This window comes from Panulirus ornatus, chromosome 13 (genome assembly GCF_036320965.1).
Source record: "Panulirus ornatus isolate Po-2019 chromosome 13, ASM3632096v1, whole genome shotgun sequence".
Lineage (NCBI taxonomy): Eukaryota > Metazoa > Arthropoda > Malacostraca > Decapoda > Palinuridae > Panulirus > Panulirus ornatus.
In genome coordinates, this window is record NC_092236.1 from 57,151,270 (window position 1) to 57,172,434 (window position 21,165).

Sequence of the window (21,165 nt, forward strand, 5' to 3'; positions counted from 1 at the left end):
ATTTTGATGTCTTGTATTCGTTCATTGTTGGCATTTAGATTTACATTCAGAAGAAGTTGGTTTGCAGTTTAACATTTGGTTATGTGAAAAATGTGTAATAAAGATTAATGAAATAATCTAAAGTCAAATAAATCAACTGATGTAGATTTCAATAAGGAGGCCAAGTTAAGAAATACGCTATACGCTATACTGAACCGTTTTAAACCTTTAATTTCCTTTTTCGTGCAAGTTTCTGAATATATCTTATCGTTCTATCTGGCTTAAGATATCGAATTCACAAAAAGATTGCGAAGTCAGAATTTTCTATGTAGCGTTTCCCACTCTCTTTGTAAAGGTGGGAATTTCACACACCCGAGATATGACATGGGTCAACCTAGTATGACGTACTGTGGCATAAAAGAGCAGTAACACCTCCTTACAAGCCCTTTTACCCGAGGGTCGATCCCACGCCTCCTGGGCTGTGAATGTAGAGAGCGAATACCTCACCGCTTCGTCTCAGCGAAGCCACCAGTATAGAAAAAACCTTCCGTTTATGGTACTGTTAAGTAGAATATAGGCGTATACTTCCAGTAAATTAATCCGACGTTAAAAGTAATTCATTTCGTGTCTCAGCGTGGATCAAGACATTAATAAAAGGTAACTGGTTAGTATATCATAGCACGCTATAGCTTGATTGAAGGATAAACGTGACATAGCATATATCAAACGTAACATAGCATATATCAAACGTAACATAGCATATATCAGAGATAATTGGTTAGTATATCATAGCATGCTGTAGCTTGATTGAAGGATAGACGTAACAGAGCATAAATCAAAGACAACTGTTTAGTGTATCATAACATAGCTATACCTTGATTAAAGGATAGAAAAAATATAGCTACAATGAATCATCATCCGTAGCCCAACTAACCGATCAATATAACACTTCCGAAACTCTATAAATAAATGATAACCTCAGAACTAACAACCAAATAATATATGAAGCTTATGATCACAACCACACTGTAGAATCTCACACACATATATCCCACACCATTCGTCATACAACACGTATGAGTGAAAGTGAACATATCAAGGACCTTATATGTATTGCATAATAACAATCCTGTATTACGGTTGCTGTTGTAATGACCATATACCACCTCCTCTCCTTTCTCAGGCAACTCTATACGTCATTAATTCGAAGGTAATACCGCGCTAAGGGGCTGGAAATGTCGCTATTACCACACTTAATACCGGATGATGAGCGAGCGGAAGATACTATGTAATTAAAGGTAAATGAATGACCCTCTGTGAGAGGGTTAATTTGAGTGATTAGCACTCAAATTGCCTCGATGGGTTAAAGAGTTGAACACAGGCTTAGAAGGACGTGATACATAGGACAGATGCTGTTTTGTTAATTGTTATATATGTATGGCAGAGGCAAGTCGGAGATATAGATGTAGTGGAAAGGACGATTCGATCTATGGATCTATAGTACGAATGGTAATTGTACACACACACACACACACACACACACACACACACACACACACACACACACACACACACACACACACTCCGTAACTGGAAAAGAAAAACCTCCATCCGATTCTTTTTCTGTCATGCATACGAGAAGCATCAGATTCCCCGTTTCAAATCAGTCTTCAGTGCAGATTGTAAAGTGGTTAAACCATTAGGAAATCTCGATGACAAAGCCGAATCTGGAGCAAGGGGAAGGTGTCACGCTGGCTCACACCAGCTCATCACATCATTACGGGTCATAACCACATTGCGTGACACCTAAAGATCCGCCATGAGCACGACGACTCATAAGTCTTTCATGCTCTGAGGCTCTGAGAAATGGCGTGGACATATTGGGCAACACACGAGAGAGAGAGAGAGAGAGAGAGAGAGAGAGAGAGAGAGAGAGAGAGAGAGAGAGAGAGAGAGAGAGAGAGAGAGAGAGAGAATCCAAGCATTAGTTGGACTTGCATTTATGTTAAGAAGAGACAGATTGCTGGCGCTCCGGTCACGTATCATTTTTTGTACATGTTCTGTAATAGTAGTGTGTGTGTGTGTGTGTGTGTGTGTGTGTGTGTGTGTGTGTGTGTGTGTGTGTGTTTATAAAGATACAGATAACTATCCTCCTAGAAAATTAAGTTACTTGGAGGTTGCACTCGCCAAAATGCAGTTTGTCCCTTCATATTGCGGTCATAATGTCATATACGTAGCAAAACGAAGGGTGACAGTTGACGTCATCATCAGTACACATCAGACGAACCACCTCAGCTGGAGACTCACAACACTGACGAAAATAACCCATAACAACCCCTTCAGATGAGATGAGATCGAGGAATCCCTCACACATAGACTTCTCTAATTTACCTTTCTTTCTCTTCGCCAACCTAATCACGCATACTTCCCAATCGCCGATTCCTTCCACAATCACCAACACAATCACCAACGCCTCAATCACCAACGCCTCAATCACCAACAACATCGTAATCACCTACACAGTCACCAACACCCTCAGAAGGACTCAATGTTTTGTTCCCGTTTGTGTTCCTTCGTATCCCATCGTATATGAGGCATAGCATTACACCCTCTGCATGGGACGCTAGCGATACGAAAATCAACACAATATTGCATGAAATAATAGGGTTGGCTGAGCTAAACTCCTCTTTGGTTACGTTGAGAATACAAAAAAGAAAATCATGGTCTCTGGTAATGGCGACTGGTTTCTAATATGTGAGAACCTGCTGAACGAGTATTATTGAGGACATGACGTGCGGATATAGAGCGGGAGAAAGGACGAAGGAAAAAAAAAAGAAAAAACCTCTCTTTGCAAATGCTGATATGCCAACATTCGCGAGCGGATGCAGCATTGCCACACCTCTGCACGTGTCACATTCACGATTATGTTCGCTACGGAGGCAGATGCGAGACCGCGCATTTTCGCTTGACGGATGTGAAGTCTTTTCCATACCTGGGAGTGGATGTGGCACTGACCATGGTAGGTAAAAGGGCTAGGGCCCTCGTATGAGTAAATGAAAGGGGGCGAAAATGAGTGATCGAGGACCAGAAGGAAGCTCTGATGACTGATCGAGTATATGAAAGGGCAATAATGATTGATCGAGCACCAGAAAGGGGGAATGATGCCTGATCAGGTATCTGAAGGGGGCACGATGGATGATCGAGTACTTGAAAGGGGGTGTGGGGGAATGATGACTGATCAATGACCTAAAGGTGGCAATGATGATTGATCGAGTACCTGAGGAGGGCAATGATGATTGATCGAGTACCTGAGGAGGGCAATAGTGACAGTTCGTGCACGTGAAGGGGCAATAATGACCGATGAGATATCTGAAGAAACAATGAATGAAATTCTAGTTACATTTTGCATAAAATTTGGTACCCACGCTTCCTCAACGTCTGATAACCATCATTACTGTCTTCATGGGTATACAGAAGAGTGACACACTCTGCTCATACTTTAGTTATTCGATAAAGATGGATATTCAAGCGTTCAACCGACCATCCATCTTAATCTTACATGTATAAAGACATTTCCAGTCAAGGTATGATACCCTTTCTTTTAAATCAGCATCGGATATTAGATGATGTCTTGAAAATGAGCCAGAAAGAACTTAAGGATAAGCTGTGTCAACGCCTACATGCTGTGGAATGCACTCACGGACCATACACTCAGCGAGAACACGTATGGTCTTCAAGTCATCTTGTAAAAGCCTTCGTCAGGTAATTAAGATTTTTTTTTACGATTGGTGGTTATAACTTGACTCTGACGGGCTTTAACGACCCTGTCATTCGTTAGCTCTATAGCCCATATAACAAACCAACTACCCAAAGACCCTTGGACTGTCAGTAGCACCGACTATCTACCTTTGTCAAAGGTTTTACAAGTCATGTATGTAAATCATTTACATTTACCGGTGGTAGTGCTGGTTATGGCCCAGACGGTGGTTTGTGGTCGTATAACCGTCCGACACAGCTTGGAACCCTGTCTCTATAGTGAAAGTAGGGGTTGGGAACAAGGGGGCCGGTGGAGAGAGAGAGAGAGAGAGAGAGAGAGAGAGAGAGAGAGAGAGAGAGAGAGAGAGAGAGAGAGAGAGAGAGAGAGAGAGAGAGAGAGAGAGAGAGAGAGAGGCGGGAGCAAGTAACGCCAAGTCGTGAAACTCGATCCACGACTCAATGGAGCGAGCCAGAGGTAATCAGACAACGAACAACGCATTGAAGAGGAGAGGATAAATAGGGACGGAGATTCGCTCCTCTTGGTACCAGCGCCCCACGGTACCGTTAGTGGGAGGCGTGCCCACACCGAGGACTCGTAGGAGAGGTACTGGGGACGCCACAGGGAGGTAAGACGATACAGCAGGGAGAGCTGGACACCTATCAACCCTTGGATACGAAGGACGCATCAAAATGGATGTTACATCTAACACTAACAAGGATTAATACCCAAGTTGGCCTATGCGTTATGAGGTAAACCCACGTAAACTCATGACAGTTTACGGTGGTATGATTCGCCAAGTTGAGCTCTTGTCCTGAAGAAGGAGCGAGGAAGGCGTCACTTACAAGGAACCATAGTCACAAAAGGAGGTACATAAAGATGTCCCACCCACACCCAGAGCCAGTCGTCCACGTGGGAACAAAAGAAAAGATAATACTCGACACACACACACACACACACACACACACACACACACACACACACACACACACACACACACATCCATCCGTAGCCAACAGATCGTGAGGCCTGGGGTTGGGGAAGGGGAGCGAATCAGGTGAGTTTCAGGATGAACAGCTGCTCAGGAAGGAATCAGCTCATCATCAGCTGACTGCCCAACCATTCGTACATTCGTTCACCGTAAACGAGGAGCAGAGAAACGCTACTACTGCTGACGGTCACGAACAGTTGGAACGAACAGTTTGTTAGAGAAGGAGGGAGACGAACTCCTTACTTGGAGTTATTGAGACCAGCTGGTGTCGTATGGACGTGTGCTTAAAACAGGAGGAAGGTGTGAAACACATCATCTTTATTCCCTTATGCAACAGTTCAGGTAATGGAAGAGTTATGTGTGTGTGTGTGTGTGTGTGTGTGTGTGTGTGAAAGAAAGAGGTAGAGATGTTGAGTGAGTCAGCGGATCCTCAGCTCCTCTCGGGCAGTTCCCGGATGACTTTCCATTGACCTTGATTTTCCTAGCGACTTTCATCTGTTTTAGCAGGTCGAGGAGGAGGAGGAGGAGGAGGAGGAGGAGCGAGCGTGGGGCTGGCTAGTTCGAGCTGCTCCCCTCCGGCCTACTGATGACCTAGACCACGAGACCTCCAGCACCACATGATCAGACTTGGAGGGGAAAACTTGCAGTTCAGCCACGGTCGAGTGAAAGGAGTGGTGAACTCGTCTGTCAGGTGTTCGAGGGAAGGAGAGGAATTAGAGTAAAATATTTTGGAAATAAAGATGATAAACGTGTCAAAATCTCTAAATTTTTCGGAAATTATATAAGGTCACAAACTCTTAATCCTCCCCATCTATCCACGGGGATCATGGTATATTGATATGATAGATTATATATAAATCCAGAGTACCTTTCATAAGGCTCTTACAGCTTCAAGGTTACGCTACAGTAAGGAGCAGGGAAATGATTGGTTCTTTTAGATTAAGAAGTTCCTGGATGAGACTGTAATTACCTATTTGCACTGTACGAGGTGGGAGGCTTAAATTCGTGAGTACCCATTTGTATACATAAGGGTATATATTTGTGTGTGTGTGTGTGTGTGTGTGTGTTAACCAACCTATCATTTCCATATCTTACATACATCTTTCCATTCGGAAGTTTCCAGTTCTAAAATCAAACCTGTGAATATTCGTGGAGAGAGAGAGAGAGAGAGAGAGAGAGAGAGAGAGAGAGAGAGAGAGAGAGAGAGAGAGAGAGAGAGAGAGAGAGAGAGAGAGAGAGAGAGAGAGAGAGAGAGAGAGAGAGAGAGAGAGAGAGAGAGAGAGAGAGAGAGAGAGAGAGAGAGAGAGAGAGAGAGAGAGAGAGAGAGAGAGAGAGAGAGAGAGAGAGAGAGAGAGAGAGAGAGAGAGAGAGAGAGAGAGAGAGAGAGCTCACATCGTTAGCCTTGAGGGTCAAGAACTAAGGTAGTGGTGACGTCAGACATGGTGGCCAGACAGGGCAGGGCTCCAGGGGTGTTGACGACTGGAAATATATCCACGAGTGTAGCAGGATTTTCTCTCCCGCCTCCCCCTCCCTCCAGGCTACTTGGCTTAAATCCCATCCCCCTCCCTCTCCCTCCCTCTCTCTCTCTCTCTCTCTCTCTCTCTCTCTCTCTCTCTCTCTCTCTCCCCCCCTAACCCTCCAAGTATTAGTTTCTGCTTGTGGTATGCTTGTGCTTGTGTGGTGTGCTGCTTGTATAAGCAGTGTCCATAGGTTGTGGATACTACTGGGGTTTTATTCTTATAAGTGTGTGTAAGTACAAGTTAGTGGTGTTTGATGGATGATTGTGTCTGTCCTAATGTTCGTGTGTGTGTGTGTGTGTGTGTGTGTGTGTGTGTGTGTGTGTGTGTGTGAAACACTGAAGCCCTAACGAGCGGTCTGTACTGGCCCAGATGGCTACGGTGGTAACCACTGCTGCTTGTACTACTGCTGTTACTGTTGCTTCATAGTGTTGCTACGTGGCTATCAGAGCGAGGGACCCAGTTCACCACATGATACGTATAAAGGATTTCGAAAACGACATACACACACACACACACACACACACACACACACACACACACATTCCAGAAGTCATACAAGTTAATATGAAACAGAAAAAATGTGAAGATGATATTTCGTGAAGATATATTGATAATTATCTGCAATGCCTGTGAAGATTTTCACATTTTCAACTCAAAATGTCAGGAAATCATGACCATAAGTGGTGCATTTGAAGCATAATGATCACTGAGGAACCCGTACAGGACGCGACCTGGTCTGTGTATGGTAGAACACCATTGAGAAGTCTCAACTTAAGGGGAAATATAAAACTTTCTTAAAATTCCTACCTCCTGTTTTATCACAGTCCAGGGTATGAGAGCTGGTCTGGCATCACACCCAAGCTGAATCAGATCCAGGTGCTATGCCCCCCCAATAGAGTCATTATGATTCAGTTTCCTGATTGGTTATAACGAGGTCATTCACGTGATTGACGACACCTGATGTACTCACACCACTGTTGACCTAAGATTAGTTTACGTCTGTTAGTGTCGTGTTGCCTCCAGAGGGCGACTGGGTCTCGTGTGGAGATGATGCCCTCCCCCACCTCCTCGTCTATTGTGTGGTGGTCGTCCCACACCTGCAGCTGGTGACGGAGAGAGAGAGATTGAGAGAGAGAGAGAGAGAGAGAGAGAGAGAGAGAGAGAGAGAGAGAGAGAGAGAGAGAGAGAGAGAGAGAGAGAGAGAGAGAGAGAGTACCTACCTACGAATACCTACAATAAAGCCTTTAAGCACCTTACCTTTAACTGGTGTGTTGGTGGTCCGCCGTTGCTCTGAAAGAAGAGAAGAAAAATAGAACGTGGGTTATCCACTTTGTCTTAATCTAACTCCTCTACCAGACGACAGAGGGAGAAGTGGTACACGTATGGATATCATCAGTAACATAATATGGATAATCCTTGACCAATTTGGGGAAAGAGGAGACTTGAAGGTGTAGAATGGGAAGGGGGGGGAAAAAAGAAAGAAGAAGGTGTAATAAGAAGATCCGAGAGATTTGTTTAAGGCGATGACTTCATGTTCAGGAGGGAGGAGGAGGAGGAGGAAGGGGGGGCGGGGGAACTGGCTGCTTCTGGCGCGGCACCCACGCCAGGGACCTGTCTGGTGCATACGTCAACCCACGCATGTCTGTGGTGTTGGTTGGTGGTAGTGGTCGTGGTGGTGATTGTGGTTATGAGTGGTGATTACTGTTGCAGGTGGTGATAGTAGTGGTGGTAATGGTGGTTAGTAGGTAGTGATGGTGGTTACAGTTCATGATGGTGGGTGGTTGAGATCGTGGTGGTAAGGCACGATAGCTATGGCTGGTAGTCTGGTGGTGGCGTTTTGGTGGCGAGCAAATGGTGGTGAAAAATGATGAATTTGATAGTTGTATAGACCTTAATGACACCCTTGTAACAATGGCCGACCTGTGAGAGGATCTGGTTTTAAACGCATTTCAAGACTGTTATGATACAGACCATTGTTGTTGTTGTTGTTTTTGATGTTGTCTGTTGTCATCAAAAGATGCAATTGTTCTTTTCCATGAGGAGTTTAAAACCGGATTGCGTACATGTCTCCTCCTGCTGGTCCAACTCTGAGGGGTTTCTTTTCCTAGAGAGAGAGAGAGAGAGAGAGAGAGAGAGAGAGAGAGAGAGAGAGAGAGAGAGAGAGAGAGATGTGTGTGTGTAGTGGACCCTGGGCTGGGGTGGGTATGCTGTGATTTCCCCCAGACAGGCAGGTGATGATGATAGTTGTCAGTCAGTTCGTCTGTGTTCTCCAGGAGGACGAGTGTGCAAGGATGAGGGCAACATGTGCCTCGGTACTGTATGTAATTCCCCAGAGAGCTAACTGCAGAAATTGTTAAAGAATTTCCCCCCCACCAAAAAATATTTCTTTTGATACACGGCCATAAGTTAGATGAGGAAGGGGGGCCCGGAGATGGTGTGTGTGTGTGTGTGTGTGTGTGTGTGTGTGTGTGTGTGTGTGTGTGTGTTTGTGTGTGTCAGATGGTCTTCGTGGTCTGTAAGTGGAGCTGCAGACCACTTGGAATGGGTCCAACTCAGCGTCCATCATCGGCTGACCGCAAATGAGAACATGTGTTCTAAAGAACAAACAACACATTAGTGGCACGTGTTCTTGAACACATATATATATATATATATATATATATATATATATATATATATATATATATATATATATATATATATAAAGGTGTTCTTTACTGTAGATGATGACGGCGATATGCGCTGTCTTACAGCTTCTGTTTACTGATGATGTCTTTGGCTGGACATCCACGCCTCGTTCCGCGGTCTGCCTTGGATAATGGTGTGGTCACGGCTGTTGGCTGTGATGGCAAATATTATGGAAGAGATGCGATAGATCTTTTCTTTTATGTTACCTCAGATGGCACGGGCAACTGAACCCCTAACCAAGATCATCCCTTATATATATATATATATATATATATATATATATATATATATATATATATATATATATATATATATATATATATATATATTATAGCCTGAGCCAGGTACCCATTTTTTCAACCGACCCCAAGGGAGTGGATGAACAGCTGGGTTGACTGTGGGCCGACAGCCACAACCAGGATTTTGAACCTATGCAACGCTCGACCCTGGTCGGCTCGTGAATGCGTCACGGTCAGGAAGGCTAACCTCTACACCACGGAGGTCCGTAGATAGATAACCATGAAGGCCATCAGCTGCAAGTGTTTATTTTCCTTATTTCTTCTGTGCTCTTGAAAACGAATTCTTCAAAATGAGACGAAGAAAAATACTCTATGGATGTGCTTGCCTGATTCTTACATAAATCAGAGGAATGATGATTATCTATAACCCTTCTACCTCACCTCATACTTATGCATAACTTATATCCTTTCACTTCATAACTTACCTTCTTATTTTTACCTTCCCGTCATTCCTCACAACTTGTTTCCTTCCCCTCCTGTCTATGTTACCTCATAACTTGCCTCCTCTATCGTATCTTCCCTACCCCTTGCAACTAACTTTAATTTATGCATAGATTCTTTTCACGAATCATCAGATTTCTTAGAATATATCAATTGCTTCAAGAGACACGTTAGATAATCATACAGTTTTACAAGTAAAGGGAAGTGATAAAGATACCATAACGAACTATTCGTTCAAACACATTAACAACAATTAATATTCTACAGTTATGACAGCCTTCCGGATCATCATACACTGACAATAGCCATAAACTTATGACAGACAATACCCTAAGAAAACAGCAGACACCAGAGCTATCATACCCCTTTAGCAGACAATGGCACTAAGCAAACGCCATAAGGTCCTCTCGTTCTTTGTTACCTCATCAAGAGCAACTACACCATAAAATTAAAAGACTTCCGTCCCCTTGTGTCACAGATAAGCTTAAGAAGACACTCTAATTGATCGCCATATCTTATACCCACAACCTTCTGAAGGAAGTCTATGTAGACTGTGGTCATCTCTTAGTGTCACTGTAAGAACAGATCCAGCAACTGTGCTTCTCAGTGACAGCCTTGAGGATTTCTCCCCACAAGGTCCATTCTGATCAGGTACTTTGTACCCAGTGGAGCAGAGGCAGTAGGATGGACCTGATCCCCTTGGCCTAAAGAGCATTTCACAGTGGGTGAAGGCTGGGGGTGGGAAGTTGATGGCGTGGGTAGGTGGGTTGAGGATAGGTAATGGGTACTGTGTGGGGCTGATGGTAAATGGTAATAGGCAGAGGGTATAATGGTGTTTGAGGGTGGTTTAGGGATATAGAGGTCTAATGGTGGATCATAGTGGGCAAAATAATGTCACAGAGACTTGAGAATCAGAGTCTCATGAAGTATTATGTTCTGTTTTTTTGTGATATTTGTCTAAGTATTATGTCACCGACAAAATTGTGGTTGTCGTTCTTCTTTTTTTTCCTGGCTAAGACACCAATGTGGAGAAGACACTGTTAGACACTGTCTCTCACTGTTGCTTCATGTCTATCTCTTCACTGTCAACCTGTGTGATCTTAGATCGTCTATACACAGTAAAGACACAAATACTAACTCATAAATTCACCATTTTATTTTCTCATTTCACAATCTTCAAGTTACCATTTGTGTCTTCAGTGCTCTCAAATGCACACAGGGTCTGTTACGTTTAATCAAGACGATGAATAATTGTAAAAGATTAGAAATGCTCGCCTTTCTATTTCATCCAGAACTTTTGTCGAAGATTCAGCATATGAGAACTGTTAGAATCAAAATCGTTCTTGCTTTGATGATGTAGTGTGTGCGAGGGAAGGTTCAGTTCTGACCTTTCCAGAGGGTCGCTTCAACCCAAGACAACTCAGCTGAGATTAGAATGCAGACTGATGACTCGCCGTAGGTGGGGTGTTATCGTACAAACACGACTCTCCATGTTCGGAGGAGGGCTTCTCTGGCAAACTTGTCGTAGATGTGGCACAACTGTGCACGTCTGAGATGATGTATGGTTACGAAACACAGACATGAGCACAGTTGTGGTTATCTACAGCTGATGTATGAATGAAAAGTGATTAATCCCGGGAGACTTTTATATTCCGCTACGAAAAATGGCAGGGTATTTGCATGCGATTGTGGCAAAAGGTTTTCAGAACACGGGTACCCACACTACAGAACTCCCTTCTGGACCAACCATCGTCTGTAGTGCTGCCACGTCTTCAAAACATACTCGTCCCCAAGGCCATCTTGGTTCTAAGGTAAACAGCTTTCCTCACTAGAGGGAAGCCCATCATGGAGACTTCAAGGTCGGAGTGATAAGTCTGCGTCGTAATGGCAATGCCTCTCCTCCGTGGTGTGGCGGTAGTGTCGCAAACATTACGCTACTTACGTGCAGTTCGAATTCATCTGTTCTTCATAAGTCCTCTTACTTTGTTCACCTTTGGGTAATAAGTATAAACATATACTGTGGAATACAAAGGAATTCAAACACAAACAGACCACAGAGTCCCCCTTTCAAGGCGTACGACATACGTCACTGTGTAACGAATGTAAAATTGTGTTTACATTAAGAGGCGTTCCCGTGTCGTCTTTTGATCGCGTTAATCACGGGTAAAGATAAACCTGATTGAAGAGGACATGTTCTTGCGTCGTCCTTCGATCAGGCTCTTAATTAAAGAGGACAATTAGGCTCCCGGTAACGCCTCTTGTCCCTCTCCCACACCTGTCTTGGTGTCCCGCCCCGGCTATCAACACGAGCCTTACGATGACCCGAAAATAAAGTATTGTAAGCCAGGGATTCTTCCAGACGTAAGTCCGGGTTACTAACCCGATGCCTATTGTGTCCCTCGCAGCTCCCGCAGGGAGGGATCGAACCCTGGTATTTAGGACATGGGGGACGTGAATATTGAACCACTACCATAGGCTGTAAAACGGGGAAATGGAAAAATAAAAAAAAATTCTCTCTGTCTGTCTGTTTGTCTCTCTGTCTGTCTGTCTGTCTGTCTGTCTCTCTCTCTCTCTCTCTCTCTCTCTCTCTCTCTCTCTCTCTCTCTCTCTCTCTCTCTCTCTCTCTCTCTCTCTCTCTCGAGCGGCTGAGTAGCTAAACATCAAGGAAACATGTACATGGATCGTAAAGTTGACATCAGCTCCAGGGAAGCGGGCTATCATGAAGGCAAACCAGTGTAAGACAGGCAGACGGGTGCTGGAGGTGTTAGGCTGGTTCTACCAAGAAGAGAGAGAGAGAGAGAAAAAAAAAGTGACTTAGTGCACAGATCACTCATCAAGGACTCGCTTGTCACCTTCCAGGCTCCAAGACACAGGGATAAAGAATATACCAAAGACTGATTACATGAGATACGTCAAGTGTATTGACTGGCGTAACTGTCATGCGATTAATCAAAGATTAACCTCAATGATATGATTTTGAATCTTAGGGGAAACAATCATTCCAAATGTCAAGGAATAAGAGGAAAAAATAGATTGTGTGAAACATTAGACTTGGATAATACCTGCATTGAAGGGCTTATGCCAAAATGTCATCAAAAATGACAGAGGGGGAGGAGATTTAATCATACATCTTTTTAAGATTATAATCAGTATTAGTTTTCCAAATGTCGTCAAATCAGGCGAGGGATATATAAATCATATCCGCTTTAATCATCGGGGTCAGTAATCATCGTGGACGGAAAGTTAATCATCACCTCAGTGGTCTATTGGCAAATTAGTAACCAATTATATGTCACGCAATTTCCCAATTAACCTTTCCTCTCCCCCCTACGTTCATCCCTCAGCGTCACATCCGTGTTTCTACCTACTCCACGTTCACGTCACTCTTCACTCCACGTCACATCGTTACGGAGTTCCCTCTCTCCCCCTGTAACTCATGCCATCCCGTCCCCCTCCGGCAGTCAGCAGCCTCCTGTTCCTCCTTCAGCCAACCCAACCCAACACCAACCACCTCCCACACACCAGGCGGAGGAGGAGGAGGAGGCGACCCATCCCATCCCACACACCAGGCGGAGGAGGAGGAGGAGGAGGAGGCGACCCATCCCATCCCCACAGAGGACGATCGTTTCGTTTACCTTGGTGGTTTAAGTTACTGACCCCCACCACCCCCTTCCTTCCCCTCCCACCGACGGGACACGCTCAGGTAGGTCTTCCGGAACTTCCTCTCCGGCCAGGTGCTAATGACCTGCTGATTAGTTTGTTCGATCCATCGTCATTATGCCCAGCAGGAGGGTTTAAACAGCTGGATCCTGGTGCCCACTTGTTCATAAGGTTAATCTATTCCGTAGTTCGGTTTGTGTTTGTGTGTGTGTCTTCTTTTTGTTTTCCATACTGGACGTTATCTATTTTGTGGCTAGACTGTTTATGTATATCCTTGTCTATTGGGGTCAATCTGTTCTCTAAATGTAGTCTATTTTTGTTTGTGTCTTTGTCTATTAGGGTCACTTTATTCTGTGGTTTGTTTGTTTGCAGTTGAGTGTTCGTCCACCGGGGTCGATTTATTCTGTGGTTAGTTATGTCTGTCTTTGTCTACTGGGCTCAATTCATTCTGTTTTTTTTTTTGTCTTTGTGAGTCTTTGTCTTGATTCAGCGAGTTTTTGTTTTGTAGCCTATTTGTTTCAGGGTCAGTTCACAATCATTTCTTTTATGTCTTCCTCTTTAATGAATATGATTCTCTGATATTTCTCTACGGACCAACACTCTCTTAGGACAACGTCGAATAGCTTACACATCACGATGGTTGTATACTTATGAATCTATTCATTCAACTCTCTTCTCTCCTGTTTAACCACAGGGACATTCATTTGTTTATCTCAACTCCAAAGAAGTATTAGAATCCCCTCGATACAAAGTCCATCACCACTGTTTAAAGACCCCTATACTTTTATGCATGAAATTTATGGTCTCTGGGCTACCTTCAGCTGATCAATTCGGCTCCCTCACAAACCCTCTCACATCCTAATATTTTTTTTACGGCAAATACCTCAAGACGCAGGAAGACATCCTCATCGAGAATCGACCTTCAACAGAGGAAGAAAAAAAAAGATGAAAGGGTTCAAGAAAAAATAGGAAAGAATAATCGATTTTTTTTATAGAGGAAGTAAAAAGTTTGGCTCACCTCAAAAATAGCTCCATATGATTGAGAGTTTTTCTTCTGTTCGTCTACAAGTTCTTGTACCTGTCGTAAAGGTGAACTACTACCATTTCCAGAGTAGAGTGAAAAAAAAGAGAAGGAAAGAGATTGCTATAAGCTTCACAGCTGATATAATGCTATCAGATGGTAGTAAAGAATATACGTAATAGAAAAACAATAAAGTCAGGGCTGATAATTTGCAATTCGCTCTATGGAAATGTGATGAAGATCCGACAGAAAATGAGGCTCAACATCAAGGGATTTGCCCAAAGTCCGTTCCATACCAGCCCAACGTAAGCCGACCTAATGTAGGAAATATACACCAAAAGATCCTGCATTTTGCTCACCGCGTGGCCAGATAATGTCATACACTGGTTATGCAACCGACATTCCCCAGAAGGGGAGAGACAGTGAACCTACTTAGAGGGAAAGGGAGTGGGGTTGAGGGGTGATAGATGGGCGGAAATTATAGGTTAAACGCTCCTGAGAGACTACTTACAATGCATATTTTCACGTATATCACTGTCTTCCCCAGAACCCTTCTCCCTCGCTTCGGGGGGGTCCACAAGGCTAGTGTGATGACGAAATAAGATATGTGGAAACAGTACACACGATAGAGAGAAACGAGATATCTCTTTGCGAACACGAAAAGACTTGTGTCTCAGGAGACGAGCAAGATCTCACTGAGATGAATGACTCAAGTAAATCGACTCTTTAGCGTAAAGGATTAACCTTATAGTACAATCTTCTCCAGCCAAGGAAAACAACAAAACAAAGGGACACTTAAGTTCAAGAGATTATCCTAAAGAGTCGAGAGTTCTTGTAGCAGATGTGGGCTCTATTGTCACCTCACCCAGCTGCATTCTTTTAGGCATTGTGTAATCACAGAACAAAGGAATTTGGCGGTAAAGCGACGCGATACAGTTATAGAAGATCATCGTGTGACACTGAGATGCCAAATACTCTCATGCATTACAGAAGACCTTGTGGTGGTAGTAGTGGTCGTAGTGATGACCTTTTACGACACCGGCTGAACCTGACTATATCTCAGGCGCCTTGCTACTCTATAGACGAGATGATGTTGCACACCTTACGTCTTAATGACCTCAAGACGGCCAAAGTTTGCATAGCCATGGCGGCTACACAGATCAAAGTCTCAAAAAAAAGATGGTGTAAACCTCGAGAAGAAATTCATTCACACTCCTCATCATTCTACTTCTCCTCCTCCTAGATTGTCTCAAATATTCAGCGATGCACAGTAAGCAAAGGGAAGGGTCAAAGGATAGAATATGAAGACATGGGTGAGGATATGAGTGGGATAGGTGTATGGTGTACGTGTTGAGCGAGATCAAAACTAGTCCAGAGGAATAGTTTGACTGGTTCTAAAAGTTGAGATCAGAAATCCTGACAGAGGCATAACGTTGATAGACTGACTGATTGATTGAACATACATACGTACATTCATTTATCTAATATATATATATATATATATATATATATATATATATATATATATATATATATATATATATATATATATATATATATATATATATATATATAATTTGGGAATCAGATCTACAAAAAGATACACATGAATAGATAGATATAGATAGATAGATAGGCGGAAATGAGGCGTGAGATAGGCAGGCAACAGGAGGTTTAAAAAACAGGGAAGAGGTGGGCAAAAGGAGAGAAAAAAAAAACAAAAACAGATCAACAGATGGGTAACAGGTGGCGGGCGTGGGCACTGGATGTGGCCTTGCTCCACCTGTTGGGTGGGTGAAGGCTCCTGCCCTCGGCTACCTGCTGATGTGAGCAGGGTGAGGTGGGTGCCATCCACCCCCAGATACCTGTGGTCGGTGCGTCTTGAGGTGTGCTTGCCAGCAACACGTCAGTGACGTCTCATGTTACTGTAGTGTGTGTGTGCGAGACCCTGCAGTAACACGTCTGTCATGTCAGTCTTGTCTGAGATCAGCCTTAGAATCGCATTTCGTCGTCTATCTAAAAACTGAGAATTTCTGTAGAACCTAAAATGTCTTGTTGTTGTTTCGCAATGCTATATTTCACGTCTTAGTAAATGTTTTACGTACTAGAACAGTGAAAAGATGAGGTTAATCCCCACGTCCATTAATTTCTCAACACTTGGGTATGGGATGAGACATCAAGTACCTCAAGAAAACAGAGGAATCATCATCACCAACATGGTTGAGAAACCTTTAGCCATCGTGACTCAACCAGATGATATACGTCCTATAAATGATGGATTACGGACGATAAGGATTGAATACTAGAGAGCATCGGATTTCTCCAATGATGCTAAGGTCACCCATGTACTCACATCTCTGGATGGGTCACGATCGTATTTCTTATCAGTGGATTGTATCAGATTCCTCTCATCACGTTCCCGTTATAGGAATGTTTCTCCGTCCCTATAGCCAGGTGGGGGGTTCCAGTAAGTTGCCCCGCTGTCACTTCCGCGTGAGGACCTGAGAGAGAGAGGAGTCTTGGCTGGGAAGGGTCTTGGCTGGCTGGTTGCTCCGTCAGTACGGTGTTCGCTGGGTGATTCCTGAGCCAACAGAGACCCTCAGCTTAGAGAGCGAAGGGCGACTGCCTCTCTTCTTCCCTCTCCGATCATCGCACCACTACACCACCACCTCCTCCTCCTCCTCCTCCTCCTCTCTCATCCCCACCACCGCCGTCGCTTATACCACCACCCCCCCACCCTTACTCCTCCCTATCTCCCTCCCTTCTCCCCCCCACGTCCCACACCCCATTCCACCACCGACCGATGTAACAACATTTTTCTGTGTGTGCCGCTGGCATACCAACCAACCTCCTCTCCACCAAGGTTACCGACGTCCACCTGGCGCTCCTCCACAGAGGGGTAGGGGTGTAAGGATTGGGACTTGGGGTTGGGGGATAGCAGGGGTCCTAGAGCTATGCTGGAACATTACTACCATCTCCTTCCTTAAGACGTTGCTAGGTAGGGGAGTACCACTGGATCTTCTCACTAGACTTTACTAAGACTTGCCTCCAGTGGATGATGTTACTCTAGTTTGCTCCCACTCAATACTAACCACTGAATACAACCAGTAGATGCTGCTTCTAGAGAATACCTAGAAGCTATCTCAAAACCACTTTAGAGTACAAGTTACTAGAAGATATCTATAGACGCTACTTTAGAAGTACACCACTGGAAATCTCCACTAGAAAGTACTCTAAGATGCTGCTACCACTGTCGACCTCACATCACCCACATTGTAGAAAAACACTGTGTAAATACACTGAAGACTACACAGTGAATGTTGTGCATGATGGAAACGTATTGACATGAAACATAACAATTGACTAAAAAATGACTGTCTCCCATTCTCCTCCTCCTCCTCCTCCTTCTCCTCTTTCTCCTCCTCTTCCTCCTCCTCCTCTTTCTCCTTCTCCTCCTCCTCCTCCTCCTCCAGTCAGTCATCATTCCACCTCAGGAATTCATCAGGGTGAGGGAGTGTCGCCTGTGGGATGTATTGGTCCAGGAGGTCATCGCCTGCTGCCAGGTTAATCCATCACCCTCTCACTCTCTCTTTATTTTTCCTTCCTTCTTTCCTCTCCCTTTTCATGCCATTGCTTTTCACTTCCGTTTATTTCTTCTCTCTTGCTTGCATCGCTTCTCACGTCCTTTTTATTTCTTCTCCCTTACTTTTTCGCAGCTTTTCACCTCTTTTGACCTCTTCTCCCTTACTCCTCCATCGTTTTTCACCATTTCCTTCCTTCCCTCTTTCCCTTTCCTTTCCTTTTACTGGCCTTTTTTTCTCCCTTCCTTTTCCATCTCTTATTTCACCTCCCTTTTTTCCCAATTCCTTTACCTTTCCAGTATTTTTTTCATCTCCCATTATTCCATCTCCTTAATCCTTTCAACCTATGTCATCTCCCTCCACTCCTTCTCCCTTTCCCGTCCCCCTTAAACGCTAAGCATCAATCTTCCTTTCTACGAACATCTCCCTCCTCCTACTCCCCCAAGCTCTCTCCACTTGACTACAATTTCATTCATTCCGTCGATCTTAAGTCCTCACATCATCATCATCTCCTCCCTCCACATCCTTTCTCCCTCCCCCCCCTCTCTCTCTCTCTCTCTCTCTCTCTCTCTCTCTCTCTCTCTCTCTCTCTCACTCTCTCTCAAACAGTCATGACATTATCTTTTTTTGCATCGTTTACACATTCTCTCGTTTAGCATTCATGTCTGTGTCTCGTCCCAGGGATTATCACCCCAAACGATGAACGTGGGTGACGTGGCCCGTTCGTCCGTGTTGGTCATTTGACGTCTGTCATGTCTAGCTGTCTTCTTGGACGAGGAGAGTCTGAAGGAATTCGAAACTACGTATATATACATACATATATATATATATATATATATATATTGACAGATATATGGAGAGAGAGAGAGAGAGAGAGAGAGAGAGAGAGAGAGAGAGAGAGAGAGAGAGAGAGAGAGAGAGAGAGAGAGAGAGAGAGAGAGAGAGAGAGAGAGAGATGATCACGACTGCGATTCTACAGCATTGCCAATTGGTCAGCGTTGCAGAGGAGGAGGAGGAGGAGGAGGTGGCCAAAATAGCCTGGCTATAGCCCTGGGTCCCGGAGATCGAACCCACCCGCGTCTTGGGCGACGGACGGGGAAGCCTCGTAGAACCCATATAGGGCGGCCGATTCTTTCCGATCGTCGAGAAACTGATGTGTTTGTCTTTCCCACTTGTTTGGTTTGGGGGTCTTATCACGGTTATCGCATGTCCGTGGGTGATGTGTTCGTGTGTGTGTGTGTGTGTGGGTGTGTGTGTGTGTGTGTGTGTGTGTGTGTGTGTGTGTGTGATCATGAGATTATATTAAGCCTCTTGATGCACAGGGAGGGTACGAAACTCTCTCTCTCTCTCTCTCTCTCTCTCTAACACCAGATCTAACATCATTGAGAGAGAGAGAGAGAGAGAGAGAGAGAGAGAGAGAGAGAGAGAGAGAGAGAGAGAGAGAGAGAGAGAGAGAGAGAGAGAGACAGCCAGCCAGCCATCGTGTCTGAGGCTCTTCCAGTACACTTATAAAATCAATCTGATATAATGACCTCCACTGAGAATGAAAGGTTGATCTCCACTGTGTAGAAGACGGGTCTGCGCACCTCGAGGAAGTGGACAAGGAGTGAGACCGAGACAGTACATTTGTGCGTACTCCCTTGAGCGCTGTTATCAAACGCATTCCGACGTGGTATTATACGCCGCGCGTAGCGTCGGGAATCGGGAAAATGTTGCGTAGGTGATGTCAAGGTCTTGGAAACCTTTGTGATAGGTCCTTGTCAAATCGTGTGTAGAATCTTATTCATGTCTATTCTCCGTTCATTTTATTCATGTCTTTGCTGTATCTTACAACTTCACTCTTATACTCTCTTTTTTTATTGGTCCTGCTTGTATATTTTCTTCTTTACTGGTTATTCTTTATTGTGTCTAATGACTGATGTTACTTTCTATGATTTTCTCCCTGTCTGTGGTCTGAGCTTGACCTTGTGCTCAAAGCTTTCTTTTTTTTCCCTCACCTCTGTCTGTCTGTCTGTCTATATGTCCGTATCTGTCTATTTGTCCATCTATCTTTCCTCATAAAAGATTGAAGCAGCTTGAAGTACCAAGTCTATGAAAAAAGAAGATATATACATATGGTAATCAACGTACACAAGAAAAATGATGGAATTAAAAAGAACAATTTAGGAATTAAAAAAATTTCAACATGAGATGGGGAAACATGGTCATGAAAGCTAAAAGAATGTCTTGGATTACGTTAAAAAGGTAGCAGGAAAAACAGATTCGAGGGTCGAGTGAAATGGATCGAGAAACCATTTCGTTGCTTTGCCCTGCAAAATGAACTAACAGGCAAAAGGTAAGCTGAGAGACTTTGGAAGGGAGACAAGATGAATGGGTTCGGAAAAGGCCCTTGATGAAAGCAAAATTGACAACAACCGAGCAACGTGCGTGACAACAGAGAATAACAGTATTGTTGAACAAGAGGCGTGTGTGGCGAGTCCTGCGCTCCAGCCCTGCCCCATGGCAAAATCCAATTAGAGGCACACGGAAGGGCGTTGGTACTCACTCACTCATTCACTCACTCACTCATTCACTTCTCACTCACTCACTATCACTCTCTCTCACACTTTCTCTCTCTACTCCATCTATCTATCCACCCTCTCTCAGCATTTCTACATGTACTCTAAGCCGCGTGGGCCATCCCACAACAGTAATTTTCATCTCCAGTAATTCAATCCCTGTAAACCTACCTAATCTATATATCTGTAACTCTGTTAGTATAATCAACAACCATGATGTATACCTGTGGGTCTATTACTCTCTCAGTGTTCAATTCCACTTCGTCTATGATTATCTCAGTCAAGTGTGTCTTCCATCATTCATTTGAACTGCTAATAACTCTGATATTATTTTCACCAGTTCCTTTTGACTTTACCAAACTTGACGTCTTGGTTTTACGAATCTCGCCCTTCCATAAACAACTCTTAGTGCTGTATTTGAGTTATCAGATATATCATTAAAGTAATTACGAGATTGATGTTGGGGGAAAAAAATCTTGTTCAATTATGAAACTTCAGAGCGGATAGGTGATTAGATGGATGGCAAGTGTGGTGATAAATGTGTGGCTAATGAGTGGTTGGATGTTGAGGGTGATGTATCGATGTGATGATGAGTATTGTACACTGAAAGTGATGTGGATGTGAATGAGTCACACACTGAGATAAAACACGTTACAAGTTTGTTCATAAAGTC

The 21,165-nt window shown here is 44.0% G+C and overlaps 1 protein-coding gene across 3 annotated transcripts in view; it reads right to left on the bottom strand.

The window, feature by feature from the left end:
- Window positions 1-21,165, bottom strand: part of LOC139752928 (uncharacterized) — a 326,136-nt gene that overhangs the window by 124,529 nt on the left and 180,442 nt on the right. For 2 of the 3 annotated variants that reach the window (XM_071668997.1, XM_071668996.1), the window contains one exon: window positions 7,502-7,534. The exons of the other annotated variant lie outside the window; for it this stretch is intronic. The gene's annotated coding sequence lies outside the window, so the exon portion shown is untranslated. The remainder of the gene's footprint in view (window positions 1-7,501; window positions 7,535-21,165) is intronic. 3 annotated transcript variants of the gene reach the window in all.